The 18,785-nt window shown below is 33.9% G+C and overlaps 1 protein-coding gene across 3 annotated transcripts in view; it reads right to left on the bottom strand.

Annotated features, from left to right (window-relative positions):
* LOC145660653 (uncharacterized) overlaps nucleotides 1–18,785 on the bottom strand; it is a 295,153-nt gene that overhangs the window by 251,017 nt on the left and 25,351 nt on the right. The gene's annotated exons all lie outside the window — the stretch shown is intronic.

Here is an 18,785-nt window from a genome sequence, read left to right on the forward strand (position 1 = left end):
AATGGGATCACTTGGATTTCTGTCTCTTCTGTGATCCTTATGTGGAGCGCATAGGATATCTCATGGTATGGCTGGCGACCTTGTACATTTCACCAACATATAATTGAGGAGTCTGATGAATTAAGGGTGTAAGTCTGAAACATGCAGTTGGAGAAAAAAAAAATGTTGAAAATTTAAGTAGTTTTTCCCCCCTTACATAAAATAATATATGTAATATGCAGCATTTTATTCCGATATTGAATTGAAATGTTACCAGGAGACTAAACAAGCATGGAAAAAGCCACAAATGCGTTTGATGCCAAAAGGGCGTAAGCTCGCTTAAGCCCTTATTACATCAAACTCCTCAACTGTGTTCCTATATTTTTCTAAGTTCTTTAAAATTGTGAGTTTGGAAATAACGCACTAGAAGTGATAGGAAGAAAAGTCATAATAAAGAGTAGTAAAGCCTTTCTACCATATCTTGTTGTTTGCTGTTTGAAATATTCAGTTCCAATATTTAATGCAATGTTAGTTTCAGACCAACCTTGGTAAATGAACAAGACTTTATTTAGTTGAGAGAAGAAAAAAAAACATGCTTTTAAATCTAAAGAAAATGTAAAAAACAACGAGGATTTTAGTTCCCTCACTATCAATACAACTGAAAAGTAGTTCCACAGTTTGTTTCGAGAATCTTGTGTGTTTAAGGCGGCAGACTACTAAATATTTTTGAAAAACTAATGTTTTTTCTTTTGCCCGTTTTTCGTAAGTGGAAAGAGGTAATAATATGTAACTTACTACAATAATAGATAATGTTATTCTACACCCGAAAATACGAATCGGAAGAATTTTCAGTGTGTCCATCCATAAAAATCACAGTGTGACCAGAATTTGAATTACTCAAAAATTCAGGTTAAGACAGCGACTAGAAAAATGAAGTCAACGGTAATTGATGACTTATCACGCTGTCTATGTTCCTTGTTTACTACTTTTTAAATAATATTTCTATTTATTTTATAAAACTTACATAAATTATTACAAAATAAATAAGTTATTATAAAATAAATAGAAACATTATTTAAAAAATAGTAAACAAGGAACATAGACAGCATGATAAGTCATCAATTACCGTTGAGTTCATTTTTCTAGTCGCTGCCTTTACCTAGATTTTTGAGTAATTCAAATTCTGATCACGCTGTAATTTCTATGGATGACAACACTGAAAATTCTTCCGATTCGTATTTTCGGGTGTACAATAACATTATCTATTATTGTGGTAAGTTACATTTTATTAGCTCTTTGCACCTACGAAAAACGGGCAAAAGAAGAATTATTAGTTTTTCAAAAATATTTAGTAGTCTGCCCCCTTAATTCTTTTTTCTGTTGGGATTCAAAACTGGGCGCTTTTATTTATTTTTTAAAAGAATTTTTCCGCTGTTCTTAGTTTACAATTTCTGATTTTATGATTCATTTCCTTCTTTTCTTCTTTAGAAGAAGTCATAGTTTACAAAGTCGATAACTGATTGCGCTTGTATCCGACGATTTCCCGAACACTAAGGAAATGAATACTCGGAGCATTTTTCTTTTTCTTTTTCCTTTTTTTAACGAGTACATAAACGCTACTAAAGTTACTAAAATGGGTTAAAGCGCTTATTCTTCCCAGTATTCGTACTGATTAGGGGATGCCAGTGATTTCCTCCTAACAAAAATGTATGTCTCTTTGAAGAAGAAAATTTTCATCCTTGGCACGGATAACTTTTTCCCCTCTAGTTTTTTTTTTTTTTTTTTTTTTTTTTCGAATTTTCATGTGGATAGAAACAAGGAACAACGAAAGTACTACAATTACGAACAAATCTTGTTAAGGAGACTAATTTGCAAAATTCTGTTATATATTTATCCCATTCCTGTGTCCGTCCGTCTGTAAGAAGAAAACATCTCAAAGATTACTTCATGGATTACCACCAAATTTGTTCAGTATGTAGCACGGTTGGCTGGTTTAAAAAAAAAAAAATGCTTTAAATCGTATGAACTTCATGGTGACGTCTCCACATATCACACCATCTGCATTACGTGTATCTACTTTTCACCTTTTAATCAAGGGGTCCCGTGTTCAATTCTCGGTCGAAGCACAACCCATCTTTCAAGTGTAAATTAAGTAGCGATTCGAGGTGTCCCTTTAAGCGAAAGTCTTCTCCGTGATAACATTGGTATTTCATAAGGATGTTAAGCCTAAACATACGAAACGAAACCAAATTATATATTTCTACTTGTCTGAATGTCTGTTGCTTTATAAAGAAGCCAAGGTTACTTAAATATATTGATAGAAATTGGCAAAATGTATCAATTGCCTATGTAGCTTCCAACATCAGCTTGGATTCGACTTTGTTTTAATTTTATTGAATGGTATCTACATACCAAATTTGTAATTTATTATGATACGTTGACCTTAAAATTTTACATACAAATACATTTAAAGTAATAACAGGATTTTCCCAATGGCTACGGCGGGAGTTTCCCGATTTATATATAATTCCGTATAATGTTTTTACTTGTGTAACTGTATCTTTTTGTCCTTCTGAAATGACTCTTGACAATTATATTAACAACTAGGCCTATGTAAAGATCAGTACAACGTATTTTTATCAGAAGCCCTTCGTGAGTGGGTCGGCAATCGCATTTGTGACCAATTAGTCCCGGTTTCGTGTCGAAATGGACAATTTCTCTTGGGTGTAAGCCGAGAAGCGGTTTGGATTCCGCTTTAAGCTTATGTGACCCCTTCCAGCATAACCTTGTTGTTGCATAATAACACCAAGGTGAAACAAACTAATTTCTGTCCATACCTAATATAAATACATAGAGTAAATTACCTGTATTTAAACAAAAAAAAAAAACTGGTTTAAACCACAAAAAAACGGGTTTAAACAAAAAAAAACTTTTTTTTTTTCAATAAAAACCATCGTTTTTGCCAACCCTGGTATGTAGAAGGTCATAAGTTAGGAATCAAGTTCGATTACGAAGACAAATTCAAACCGGCAGTAACAGAAATAAACAAATACCGGGCTTTACGTTAATCACTATAGAGCAAAAACGGTAACCATGTATATCGAGAAGAGGTTTTCTGCAATCGATTAAGCATCCGAAGAGTACGTTTCATCTCTATCCTTTACTCTCCACCAAATCCGAAGCAGCAGAAGTCCACCACAACTTCCGGTTTTGATCTACACAGACCAAAAATGATAACAGATAGCAAAAAACTTTTTTAAATCGATTTAGTGTTCTAAGAATATGAGACATCTTTTACCTTAACCCCCTATTTAAACCTGAAGTTTCAGAAATAAACTACTCTAAGGTTTAACGCTGATCGCCATAGAATTTAAAAACTTTTCCTGTGGCACAAACTCGACTACTTTCGGTTTTAACGGTGACTACTAAAGAATAAAAACGGTAATAGATGAGAAGTTGTTTCCTGTAATTAATTAAGCATTCCAAGAATATATTCCATCTTTAATCTCTTTACTACAATCGGAAGTGATAAAAATCTACCACTATTTCCAGTTTCAATATTAAATCAGAAAATATTACGCCAAACAAATCGCTTTTGCACATAGTGTACAGGTGTCACTATATATAGATCGAAGAATTTAGTGTGTTTTTCCCCTACAAACTCAGTGCGACCATGCATTATAAAGTAATAGTGACACGTGTATACCACGCGAAGGAATGGTTTGTTATGGCATATATATATATAATATGTGATGGCTGGGCATATATGGACGAATTCATCCCTCCTGAGGAAAATATTCAATTCGCACACTGATTCTTCCTTGTTTTAAAGTACTCAGACGTTATACCAAACAGCTGAGCTTCTAGTGAGTTCTTCATCTGTCCCTCGTTCTTTTTCACGTTCTAGTCCTCAGTCATTGCTGCTGCCCCAGTTCAGTTTAAATCAGTACATCGTGAATGTGTTGCTATTCTCTGGTGCTTCTTAGTAAGTTTAAATAGACACCGCGAATTATTTAATAATATAATTACAAACTTATAGTCTTTTTAACACGCAGAATTTATTAATTATAACTGATGTTCGTTTATTTTTAAAATTTAAACCAAACCAACTCATACCATACATTAAGTAAACCTACGTTCTGACTTTCGCGCAGTGGTAAAATCTTTGATTATTTGCCATATTTTTTGATACAACGATCCTAAAGAAAGGTCTAATATACTAAAATCCTTTATCTATACTAGAAATCCTTCATTTCTAGGTTCCCAACAAACGAAATCGATTGCGGTCCTTCTCAGATCTCCTTTGGAAAAGCCAAATACAATACTTCATCTGTGCATAGTATTTTACAGATTCTGAAGGTTTGTAATTTGATTAGGTAGAATTTGATTTGATTTATTTAGTTTAGCATCTCTTTCAGCAGTGAGGCTATATGAGACGTGGACCTACAACTTAATGTGGAATCCGAACCACATGAGCTCCCACCGGCAATCGAACCCGGGTCTTCCACGCCAGAGGCGCATACGCTAACCGATTAGAGTGAACTGTCTTGTGGGTAGATCAAGGGGAGTACTTACCCAACATCCCGCGTTAGGAGGACGTGAGGCCATAGGAAGAGATAGGCTCTTTAAGAGAAGTAATAATTTACTTTTTTTGATTCATTCTTGGAAATAAAAGTATTTAGAGATGATGAATCATCATTTTCTAAGGCATTTTTATAAGTATTATCGTTAATATCGCGAAACGTACTCATAAATTTAACATAGGCTACATTAAAGATAACTATGATGCATATCCAATTTACACTTTAACACTACGGAAGTCTGTTAGAATCAGGGTGGAAAAAATCATGATTTTTTTTTAAAAATCATTTTTGTTGATTTTTTTGATTTAAATCGATTTTTTTGATTTAAATCGATTTTTTTTATTTAAATCAAATCTTTCTCCTCGTATAATACAAGTCACGAACTGAAGAAAAAGCATTAGGAATTAGTATTAAATGCTAATTATGCCATTTAAGTGAAAGTATTGGGGTTGACTTTTGAATTATCCCAAATCGTTAACCCATATCAATCCCAAACAACGTTTCTTAACCCTTTTAAATTATGGCTCCTTTTAAAGGTAAATTATAGACTTTCAGTTAAGTAGCTACAGCATCATCCCTATTTATCCTAGGATCATGGTACATACATCACTCTCTTTAGAATAGAACAGCTTTTGAAACGGTAACAATCTCATTTCCTTATCATGTCCCTGAAGCGGGAAATTTTGAGAATAATCGGTATTTTTTTAAATCTTTTTTTTTTTTTAATTTTGATCCCCTCTGGATTCCCCTGTGTTACCGGACAGATCTCAAAATCAACTGGGAAATACTAAGGGGTGTACTAAATGTGTGTACAAAATTTCAAGCTTCTATCTTGAGTAGTAAGGGTGAGGAAACTATTTAAGAATGAGCTAAGAACATTCCCACAATGCCCCAGATGACCCGGATGTAATATAAAAATTTCCTCAGACATCCCTATTTATCCTAGGATCATGATTTGTACATTATTCTCTTCAGAATAAAACAAATTTTCAAACCTTCAGATGTCTCCGTCATGTATCTGGGGCGGGTAAATCACGAAAAAAGGAATTTTCTGTTAAAAATACTATTTTTTTACAAATTTTTTACCTCTGTGGACCCCTCCCCCTGTTTTGGGGCAGAGATCTGAAAAAATACTGAGGGGTACACTGAGTAAATGTGCAAAAATTTCAATCTTGTAGGTGCAAAAGTAAGCCGCGAAAAATAATATTCCTTAAATACCCCAGATTCCCGTATAAAACAGGATCTCAGGTAACAGTTTCCTGAGACATCCCTATTTATCCTAGGAGCATAGTACGTACATGATTTTCTTCAGAATACATCAGCCTTTCAAGCAGTACCATTCATATGTCTCCATCTGAGGCGGAAAAATCACGAAAAAAGCTATTTTTGTTAAAAATAGCCTTTCTTTCAAAACATTTCTGCCCCTCTGGACCCCGCTGTTTCCACGCAGAGATCTGAAAACATCTGAAAATTATAAAGGGTTGCACTGAACGAGTGTGCAAAATTTCAGTCTTCTGAATGCAAAATGTAACCTGCCAAATAATAATAATAGTACGCATAACAAAAAAAAATCTTTTTAAATTTATGACGTCATCACACACTATGCCTCAACGCAGAAATGCGTGAAAGCATATGTAACGTGTTCTAAAATGTGTCCAGTCTTGAAGAAAACGAAGTAAAAAGCCTTATTGGTACTTTTTTTAACTGAATAATGAAGATTCTACCCTATCACCTAAAAATAGGTGATATAATTTAAAAGGTAAAGCATTAAGGAAAAAGTACAGCAACGTTTATCAAAAAGACACATTTTTTCACAAAAATTACTGATATTTGGCAGGGGCTTATTTTTAAAAACTCAGACTAGCTTGCGGCATGAAATACATAAATTTCGCCTAAAGTTATAAAATTAACAAAAAAAAAAAAAAAAAAAAAATGGAGAGGGGGGATAGGACCCCTCTAAATACGTCCTATTATCTGGGAGCAAACAAACAGACACGCACAAAAAAGAATTTTCGTCTTAAATGTCGATGGTGATTTCCCCGTTGGAATAGTTAACGATTTTAAAACCCAAACCCAATGTTACGAAAAGAAGAAAGCAGGACTGCTCCTTTACCTGTTCAAAACGGGATTTTCCCTAATCATCCTCTGGATGACACTTGTTTTCATACTATATTGTACATTTGAGTCTCATTGTATTATGATTATTAACTTCCATAATCGAAATAACATAACACAAACGGGATTTTAATTATTTTCAATTGAAATTAATTTATTTTGGAATTCGATTTAAATCAACGATTTTTATTAAAAAAATCAAGTGATTTAAATCTTGATTTAAATCAGACTGATTTAAATCAATCCACCCTGGTTAGAATATTCATGTATTCTAGAACAGAACTTTTAGATTATTGAACTTTAAATCTGGCTGTCGTATTGGCGCATAAGAAGGTTTCTGCACGTGAATTCACCGGTAACATATTGTGTTACATAAGACTGAAGCGATCGGTCCAATTTCTGTCGCACCGAATGCTGCACTGACTAATGATCTTATACGACTTCTTCTAGTAGCCTATCGTATTCTCCTTACCAACATTTTCAATTACAATTGCATCTGGGGAACGTAGTTTTCAAAGCTAGTAAGAATAATAACACTAACAAATATCTAAGAACATACACAAAGCAACAACGCTTGAATGGACTGATAGATTTCTATTCAAAGTGAAATAACAAAGAAATCCACAAATATGAATTGGTGTAGGATTTACTTAAAAAAGAAGATGAAGACTACGTTGAGAAATTCCTTTCTTCTAAGGTTAGGTCCTTTTGGGTCAAATTATAAATAAATAAATAATAATAATAAAAGCAGTGGGTGATTATAAAGGCAATAATAGTAGTAATGGAAATAATCAAACAACTTTTCAGAAATCCATTATACGTGTAAAATTAAACATTTTCAAGTCCTATCAGTACTATTAACTGACAATTTAAATTATTGTTCATTTTTTCCTTTTAATGGACGAGTAGGTTGGATTGCGTATTGTGAAACAACGACAGATTTCGAAACTACAGGTTTTAATGTTGAAACCGAAAGTGGTACAGGGTGTCCACACAATTTGGCGAAGAAAAATCCCTGACTTTCCATGACAAAAGTTCCAGATTTCCCTGACCATTAAATAAAAAAAATAGAAAAAAGCAAGAAGCCCCAATCTCCACCTTCCTCATAGCTGGCCTTGTTCTCTTTCCACTTCTGTTTCTTTTTATAATTTTCTTTAATCAAAAAGAATGTAAATTTACAAACATATGCATTACGCCGATATTACATTTACTATTTTATAAATTCAATAACTGAACAAAGGACCTAAATCGATTTTTCCCTGTCTTTTCCTGATACATTTTTACTTCCCTGACTTTTCCGACTTTCCAGAATGTGGACACGCTGTAGTAATTCTATACCTTCCAGTTGCAACAGAGGGATAAAATCGAAGATTGAACCTGTTCTTCGCATGCTGAATCCACGCAAAATAGTTTTCTCTATTTACTATAGTTTTTCATCCAAGACGATCTTAATTGAAACCGGAGGTTATACAGGTCTCTAAAGCTTTCAGTTTTTCTATAAGGATAAGGGCGGAAATAGAACCTACTCTCACGATATTGAGTTCATATATCCATTTTTAAAAATATCTTAACTCTGATGCTATGCAAAATGTACCCTAATCAATATACCAAGTACTACACTATGTTGTAATGTTATAGAGTAGATGATATTATTATTATTATTATTATTATTACTGGCAGGACACAGAGACAAACATCGAACAAACAATAAACTCAACAAAAATGTAAAAGTTAATAACAATTGAAAGGTACTAGATGAATCTACAGTCAGCGATCATCACGTAATAATTTTTTATGTAATAAGAACAAAAACACATACACAAAAGAAACAAAGGAGAAGAAACGCTAATATACAATATTAATAAAATAAATTTTAAAGCATTCTGGGCAGAAATAAAATTAACTCAAATAGAAGATAGTGACCTGAATGAACTGACCAAGAACCAGAAATGCAATAACCAACAAGGAAAAGTACAATACGGAAATCCACGAAAACAAGACAAGACAACACAACTACAAACTAAAGTAAAGACATTCTGGGCCAATGAATTACAAAATTTAAAGAGAAATGCCCAAAAGGTAAGAAAACTATATCAAGATATCACAGATAATAATTTATGAGAAAGAAGGGTTATAAAATACAGAAATTTAAAAAAAACACTTATCAGAATAAAATGATAATAAAAGATGAGCTTACAAATTATATGTTGACGAAAACTGAAATATACATCCTTCAAAAGAATATAAAATAATACGTAAAAAAATTCAAAATATCTACCACACTTTTTAACTTTTAGAAAATCAGGAGAAATCACATGTAAAAGAATGGGAAGACACAGCAGAATACCTAATGAATACCTTGTCACCACAGGATAATCCACAAGGAGACAATGAAACACAAACACGACTAAGACGAAATGACGGTAACTTTCACACAGATGAAGACGAAAATTTACAAATCAAGAAATAAATTACATAAAAATATTCAAGAATAATGAAGCTCCAGGATATGACAGCATAAAATAGGAGATTTTTAAGAAGGATGTAGACAAATAGGATGGCAAACCCAAAATCATATAGATGAATATGTCTCATAAATATAATACGAAATTTGTCTGAAAGCGTAACCGTGAATAAACAGGTGAAGTTTTCGTTAATTTGTAGTGTTCCTCTTTCTTAAAGCAACTAAAAGAACCAAAAATCAGAAAAAACGCTGCACAAAACAATGATAGACTATTGTAATGAAAGAGAAATAATGTTGCAAGCGCCGGAAAAAAATACAGCAGTAACAAGTACCAAAGCCCACAGGGTTCGAATTATGGAACCACAATGTGGGACTTAGGACTTAATTATAGAACCGTGCTTAACATACTTAAACAATATGCAAGGAACTATCGTAGTAGTAGTCTAGACTGAAAATTTAGCAGTATTATCATCAGCACTCTCTAGAAACGTACCACATAAGAAAGCAAAGGACTTGCTAACTTAGAAAACTGGTATGGAGAAAATAATTGACACTATCTGCTAATAAGCCAAAAATACATTCTTCCAGCAATTACTAAAAAGAATTTCAGAAATAATAAAAAATACAAAAATTCAAGTCGTAAATAAATTCAAATATACAGGAGTTTGGATTGACAAAATATTTAAGTTTTCACAAACCCACAACAGAAAGTACAGAAGAAAAGTTGTCAATAAATTGTTGGAAGTACAACAGAGATTTCAGACTCGAAGAAAGTTTTTAAACTATATAACACGTCAATCCTAATGATAATCCTACAATATTGTCCAGCCATATGGGGAAACAATTTTTACGAACGTTGAACTGAGAGAAACAGTAACAAGAGTGCAGAGACCTATTTTAATAAGGATATATAATATTATTAAAACAATCCCCACTGAAACACTACACACTTTCTCATGAAGAGCTAATTCATCTCCAAATACTAAGAAAATGAAAGAACATGGACTAAAAACAAAGATAGAACAAAAATATTAGAAGTAATTGGAGAAATACCACCAATAATAATATTGAAAAAATAATTAGATTAAAACTGAAGATGGAGTGGATGCACTTGCATAAAGAAAAAAAGGACCACTAATATTATTCCAAATTTAAAAACAAGAGAAGATATAGGAAATATAAGAAATAATGGAATACATTTCATGTAGTGGACCTTTTAAATTGCATTTAAAGAGAATTGCTATAACAGATTACGATAAATGCAACTGCGGAGAAATTCACACAGCGGATCACGTATTTTGGGACTGTAACATTTACTTAATAAAAAAAAAAAAATAAAAAAAAATGAAAGACCTTAACGATATAAAGCATGATAAAACTATCATAGAAAATAAATAAAAATTTGAAAAATTAAATATAGTTGCAATATATAATTTAAAGAATCTGAGGCATGACAGAAAAGAAGAAATAGATAAAAACGATATATCAAATAATATAACAAGAAATCAATGAAGACTAGAACGTAAACTGAAATTAGAGAACAAATTAGCTCTAATGGACTACCGAGCTAGAACTTCACATTTATTATTATTTTAGTGTTTTGAGTGAATTATATAAGGCAATGTAGTTTGTAATTAGTGTTCAAGAAGAGAAATAGGCTGAACTAAAGAAAAGAAATCAAAGGTATAGAAGCAAAACCTGCTAAATCCATTTTTCAATTTTGTCAGGAGACGGAAAAAAAAAAGTGACGCCTTTATGATTCGGATTTTTTTATAAGTGGTAGATTTCACTCATCTGTATTAGTGTAAAAGTTAAGTAGGCAATTCTGTAAGAACTGTGCACTTCTGGGGAAAAAAAGTGAAACTTTCAAGAATTCTTGTTTACATCCTGCAGAAGAATTCTAGAGGTAGGGCCCAAAGTTTTTGGCCGCCATATTGGAAAATGACCGCCATCATGAAAAATAGGGCTATTTTTCAGAATATTCATTTTAAGTAGCTACTGCTTCAACACTATTCATCCAAATTTCATGGATGATACGTCATTCTCTTCAGAATGAAACAGGGTTTTAAATGCAACACGGCGAATGTCCGTATGACGTACAAGGAAAGGGAATTTTGCAGGAAATCGTGAATTTTTCTTTAAAAAATATCGTTTTTGGAAGTTTGAACCTCCCTAGAGCCGCCCTAGGTGAGAATTCGCGAACCTAATGTACCCTGAAATAATACAAAGGTGTTATGGTATTTCTTTGACAAATAACATGGGAATATCCTATATAACATGAGAAAAAATATTTCCTAATCCTGTTTGTAAGTAATAAATTTACACTAACAGGGAAAACTGCAATCTAAAATTTGTGGATAAATTAATATTCCAACGAATTTCATGACTAATACCTCATTTTCTTTCAAATGATACAATTTCTCAATTGCAATACTGTCCCTGCCCCTGTGAGGTATAGAAAAAGGGAAATTTGGGGGAAATCTGGAAATATGTCTGAAAACCTTTTTTAAAAAGGTTTCTTGCTCCTGAAATGATTCCGGGTGAAAGCACGTGGCCTTAATGTACTCTGAAAAATACATTGGAGTATTGGTAATGTTTCTGCCAATTACTATTCCGATATCATCCATAGTAACGTTGTGAAAAATAATTTCCCTATCTTGTTTGCTAAGGCAAAATATCAGTTTTTAGCAGTATTTCATAAAAGTTAATTCTGACTTTAAGTAGAGAAAAACATTTAACTCACTGTGGATTACTGCCTATATTTCCAGACGTTGCGCACCCACCTGTTGTGCTGTAAGTTATCTCAATGAAGGACAAACATCCAGTATTACTTGTGGTGTTCCCCTGTATGGTTTGTGGACATGTCATGAAAAATTTGGTGAAGACAGATATGTTATGGCGATCGGGGCCCTACATCTGAAGAAGATCTTTCAGATGGCAGTGAATGGGTTAAATGTATCATTGAGGCTGGGTTAACATCTGGGTAGAGGTCAGTCTTATATTAAAGTGCATCATATTACAAGGGCAAGGTATGCACATCAGGTGACATTATATGCCAATTTTATCATGTCAAAACAAGCTTATACTCAATATATTAATGGACATAAAGAAAAACATGGTGCTAATGAGCCTCTTCCGTTTAAGGAATGTTGTAAAGACAATTGTGAAAGAATTCCAAGTTTCGCATATTGGAATAGAACTGATGGAACTAGAGAATTCGCTTCTGAAATTTTTGACATCAATCTGAAGCTCCAAGTTTGAGTCCTATGTGAACCCTCTGACAAGATGGACTCCTTGGTTCTTTTTATTTCGCCACCAAAACTATGCCAGATGGCTTCCAGTGCATTGATGTGACATGAAAAATCTGCCAGAGATACATCCGAGAATTTATGAAGAGTTTTTAGCTGGGAAGTTTACTGTCAACATTAGTGAGATATTATTTTCTGCAATGGCATTGGACCAGGTGCATGAACAGTGCAATGCTTAAGTTAAGGGGGATGGAGGTGCAGTGAGATGAACAGAAAACCCAGATGTGTTTAGGCGATGGATGGTAGCCAGTCCTAAAGTAACAAGATTGATACAAAAATTTGAAGAAGGATTAAAAAAGCCTAACATATTTTCAAAGGAACACAAAGAATGCTCATCAAAAACCCAGTCTTTATTTTTCAAACACGTAAAGGGTTTGAAGATTTAGGCAGTCCATCTGAAGACAGCAGCCAAGACTTGCAAAATGTGCATAATAAGGTCATGGTTTCTCAAAGGGGAAGTGTGGATTTAAGAGAAATAAGAGACCTTGGAATGCATCAATTTAAAGAATTTGTCAACACCAAACTTGAACAGCAAGTGGTATCAATTGAGAAACCGATCAAACGCAATCAAGTGAAATTGTTCAATACAAAATCTCCAACCAAGAGCAAATCCCAATTGAGGATGAAAAGAGAAAGAAATTATACCTCTTTTCAAAGTTATATATATCGAGTGTCAGTAGCGAGGTTCTGACCTTGACGAGTCTTTTAGTCATGAAAACCAGCCGTTTCTACCTTCTTTGTCAGACTGTGGATGTGTTTGAAAATCTAAGAAATCTGGTCTTCTTCAGTGTTTGTGACTATCTCAGCGACAAACCTTGAGCATCATGTGCCATACTGAATGACTCAGCCTTAGTCCACATGATACCACCCGGAGATGTCAAGACGTTTGATGTATACGCAGAGATTTGTCAGCATAGTTCTTCACGAATGGGACAGTATAAACAGAACTGATATTGTCTGGGATGACTACAAACCTGACAGTTTGAAAGCTGAGAGTAGAACGTTTAGAGGTGTTGGCATAAGACTAAAAGTTTGTAGTAATAAGCCTGTGCCTAGAACTTGAAAGAACGTTTTGTTCAATGGTGAAAACAAGAAGGATCTCTTCGATCTACTTGCAACTGAACTCGTATCTCGAGTCGGGAAAGAAGTAGTGACTACAAAAAGAGAAGCGATATTGTGCAATACACCATTATGTAACCATGAAGATTTTCAGCCATGCAGTCACGAGGAAGCGAATACAAGAATTTTGCTTTATGCTAAGGAGGCGTATTAAGCTGGACACAAATCTATTATCATTTGGACAGTAGACATAGATGTTGTAGTGCTTTCTTTGTTATTTTATTATTTTTATTTTACTTATTTGCCAAAGTTCCAGATACAGCAAGGCAGCCATTTTACAAGCAGACTTCTTATGAATTGCATTTGGCACTGGAAAGAATTCAGAGTACATCCCAATTCATCTACTATTTACCAAGCTTGAAGTCAAAAAATCTACTTCCCTTCCATTTTTCCATGCATTGTCAGCTTGCGACACAACTTCCTTGTTTACTGGTTGTGGAAAAAACGCTTGGGAAATATACATAAATCTCCTGAAGATCACATAGACATTCCAGATTTTGTCCCAGCAACCTGCAGAAACTGAGATGTTTATGGACGAAGTTGACAAATTTGTTGTTTTGATGTATGATAAGTCATCATATCATAGCACAGTTAATGATTGTAGGAAAGAATTATTTACAAAGTAAGGATATTCTATAGAAAGAATGCCACCAAAAAATCAGCTTTATTTTAACATGTCTTGAGGAGTGCTTATGAAGCTGGCTATTCTTGGAGACAGTGTTTGGTTAAACACTGTCTTACCTAATCCAGGCCTTTGCGGTTGGCACAGAAATGAAACTGGGAGTTCAAAGCCAACATGGACAACTCTTCCTGAAGCAGCTCGTGGGTGTAGGGAATTATTCAGTTGTTCTTTCAAAAAGTGCAACACTCTTCGTTGCATGTACAAAATGCAGTGTAGAACGCTCACAATTGCAGTGTACAATGCTTTCAAGTGTACTGACTGTGAAAATGAAAGTTAACAAATCGAACTTCCTACTTGTGTTGACACTAGCAATTATGGTTTTGACAATGTTGAGACTGACATTTAATGTGGTTTGTTACATTACATTAGCTTTACATTTATTTTAACAGTTGTTTAATCTCTAATACTCCTTCCCGTTTTGTTTCTAACGTGTCAGGAGCAAAGGTGTTTGTTGTGTCAAAGAAAGAAAATGATTGACGAAGTCCAATAATGCAAAATTAAATGAAACATAAACAAATGAAATGTTATAAATAATTTCCCTTTACATCTCCAGGTTTCAAAATAAAGGATGTCAAAAAAACACCCTAATTTAGAGGATCGGGAAATTATTTTCCACAACGTTCCTATGTATAATATCGGAATGGTATTTGGCAGAAACATTACCAATACTCCAATGTATTTTTTAGGGTACATTAAGGTCATGTGCTTTCACCCGAGATATTTCAGGAGCAAAAAACCTTTTTAAAATAGGTTTTCAGACATATTTCCCCTTTTTTCATACCTCACAGGGACATGGACAGTATTGCTATTGAGAAATTGTATCACTTTAAAGAAAATGAAGTATTAGTCATGAAATTTGTTGGAAAATTAATTTATCCACAAATTTTAGATTGCAGTTTTTCCTGTTAGTGTAAATTTCCTACTTACGAACAGGATTAGGATATATATTGTCTCATGTCATTATATAGGATATTCCCATGTTATTTGGCAAAGATATACCATAGCCCTCTTGCATTATTTCAGGGTACATTATGTTCGCGTACTTTCACCTGAGGCGGCTCTAGGGAGGCTTAAACTTCCAAAAACGATATTTTTTAAAGAAAAATTATCGATTTCCTGCAAATTTCCCTTTCCTTGTACGTCATACGGACATGCCCCATGTTGCATTTAAAAGCCTGTTTTATTCTGAAGAGAAAGGCGTATCAACCATGAAATTGGGATGAATAGTGTTGAAGCAGTAGCTACTTAAAATGAATATTTTGAAAAATAGCCCTATTTTTCAAGATAGCGGTCATTTTCCAATATGGCAGCCAAAAACTTTGGGCCCTACCTCAAGATTTCTTCTGCCGGGTGTAAACAAGTATTCCTGGAAGTTTCACTTTTTTTTCTTTCTTTCTTCAGAAGTGCACAATTTTTATGTTAACGTCCCTAGTGACTACTAAACAAACAAATTGTTCAACAATTCTGAAACACAGAGGCGTCACTTTTCCTTCGTTTCCTGACAAAATTGAAAACTAGATTTAGCAAGTTTTGCTTCTATACCCCTGAAATATCAGAACAAAAACCCCAATAAGTTCTGGTGTATTTTCCAGAACTAAGAAGGAATAAAATTAAGGAAAACTGAAAATCCAATTTCCCATTTAAAAGAACAATCCTTGATTTCATGTTTGGTGATGGAACAGATTAAAAAAAAAAAAAAAAAAAAAAAAAAAAAAAAAAAAAGACGAAAACACCAAATATATTAAAACAAGAAAGAGTGAGAAATAGAAACCAATAGTAACATGTTACTTATTTACTAATAACCTTTTCTTCTGTTTCTTTTCTTTTTAGGTTTTTGATTGTGTTACGTAAAACTATACAGTGTTATGCTATAAAAAATAAATAAAAAAAGGAAGCCTCGCCTATCTATGTCTGAGGCTATACGACAAAAAGAGGGGAGAAATTCAACGAAAGACCACAATAGTAGAGAAAGAACTACTTTAAGAGAAACTGAGCTTACTCTAAATAAGACTGTATTAAAAAACAAAGGCAGTTAAAAGTGGAGACCACAAAAAAAATGGATCCACATATCTGTGGTCTCATTACCATACAGGTTGGGGTGTATATCATACAGAGGGTCCATAATGTTCTTCTGGAAGTAAGCTGCATTGATTTTAGTGTTGGAAGGTAGTTCGATGATTACAGGCAGCGTTCCCTGGCTGTAATATTCCATCACCAACAGAAGCTCCTGTCAAAAGTTTTCCTTAGATTACAGCGGAAAGTTAGAATGGTACTTGTGGTCTACATGGCGATTAAAGTTGATCTCATATTGCAGAGCCACCCCTCACCCAGTGTACCCATTTGTTCCCTACGAATTATGTTTCATACTTCTTGCGTATCTGAACCTTTCCCAGATGTGGCGCTCTGTGAGGCAATTTCTGCGCGATTTGTGATGCACATTCAATGCGAAATTCTTCCGAATGATGTTGGAAACTGTCTCTTTTGTGATACGTGTAATATGGCTAAACTTCTCTCCGCTGGAGAATTGTTCTGTGTCACTTATCTCCTAATGGTGTACACTGTATTGAGGGTTCGAGCGGACTGGTCATTTTCTTCTCTCACAATTTCCAGACAACCACGTAACACAGGGCCCTGTTGGACACATCGTCGAATGATAAGACTCAAGCCAGCTATGCTGCAAATAATCCTATTATTTGCACCGTTTCACTATTGCTGGGCTGCTATAAAAGGCAGCGGGAGGTCCACAAATGAACTCCTCCCAGAAAGTTCTCACTTTTACCTTCATCGTTTTGTGGATCGTACTAAATTGATACTATTATTAAGTGCAGGCCCCAGCGTAGACAACAATGTATGGGGAAATAACAGCGTTCCGAAGGTCCAATGAAAGTAAACTATTTTTATCGTGGGTAACCTTCTGTAATACTTTATTATATTTAGTTCCTCTAATATCAAAGAAGTGTATTTCTCTTTTTAATTAAAAAAAAAAAAAAACTATCATTTATTATAAATAACCGAACTATCATTCACCCCCTCGCTCTTATAAAACTAACTTATTGAAAGCTGTAGAAAGCGACAGAAAATTAAGTTGATAATTATTTAGAAAAAGGGAGTTTGGAGAGAGTACTTTTCATTATATCATGTTTCTTGTGTATAACTGCAGTCGCGTTCAATTCATTCAACACGCTAAGCATTTCACTCTCATGTTATATGTATATCACATACTTAAGCTGATTCAAATACTAACTCAAACACTTACTGATTACAGTGTCGTTCACAACTATTAGAACATAACACTACCCACACACTATTGTTCTGCTAAACTGCTTGGACATTTGTCTTGGTGGTAGAACGCTGACATTGTTTTCGGGCATCACAAGATGTTCGATGATAGGTTATACGGAATTGGTAACACCTTGCTTACAGGGAATCCTCTGGATATTCATTTTTCTCCTTGCTCCATGTGAAAATAAATTTAGTCGTGCCCAGTTAAAAAGGAACAGGGTCAGATATTAAATAATGAGTTACCTTCCTTTCTCACAGCAGTGAACTAAGTTGCGATATATCGCAATTCAAAACAGAGATTCCAAAGAAAAACTGCAAAAAGTATCCAAGCAATTAAAAAAAAAATTAAAAATTACACTACTTCAAGGTTCACAGTTCACAACTGAGCCAATTCACGTTCTTTTACGGTAGTTTCCTTTGCAAACACACATGCTATCTGTGCGCAAAGTCCAGATTCGATCCCTGGCGAAAGCACAAAGCCTCGGATAAAAACCGAGTAGTGTTTACGTATGTATCGGCTTATATAGCTCCAAAGCTGAAAAATGACATTCCATTCCAATTACTTGGTACATTAATCAATCTACACAAGAAAACATGTAAAACTTCAAGACTTTGCCACTACAGAACTACTTCTCTCGAACAGTACCTTTTCAAATAAACACTCTTGTGTTCAGCATAACCATTTCAGGTTATGTATACCATGTTAGTAATAATTGAAATCTTAATTTAAATACAATCAACCTTGCGTACGTAAACATAAACACATAGTCCCAGCTTCATCAAGACTTCTTCGTTGACAACTCACGTTCACATGAGTGAAAGTCTTATTACAGATGCTGCAAACGTTACAGGAACTAATGTGTATGTTTTTGAAAATGAAACTATAATTGCCCTTCTAAACAACCATACTAGGTTTTCTTTAACTAATATCAGAGGCACAAGTGTACTTTTAAAGTTGAGTTGATTTGAGTTTAACGTCCCTTTGAAATAGTTTGACATCAATTTGCGTTTTATAAACTTCAATCTCTTTATTTGTACTTTGAGATGGAATGTTTTGAAACATAGGTTCAGAAAAAAATCTAAAAAAGATAGGAAACAGAAGACTGTACTAGCTGGAATCCTATTTAGGCACTGATAACGAGCTTATAAAAGGAAGTAAATTTAACTTCTTTTTTAGTGTAACTATACAATGCACTGACACACACAATCATTTAAAATCTGTGTCTCGTATCATCAAAATTATGTTAAACCTA

This window comes from Thermobia domestica, chromosome 9 (assembly GCF_964235325.1).
Source record: "Thermobia domestica chromosome 9, izTheDome1.hap1.1, whole genome shotgun sequence".
NCBI lineage: Eukaryota > Metazoa > Arthropoda > Insecta > Zygentoma > Lepismatidae > Thermobia > Thermobia domestica.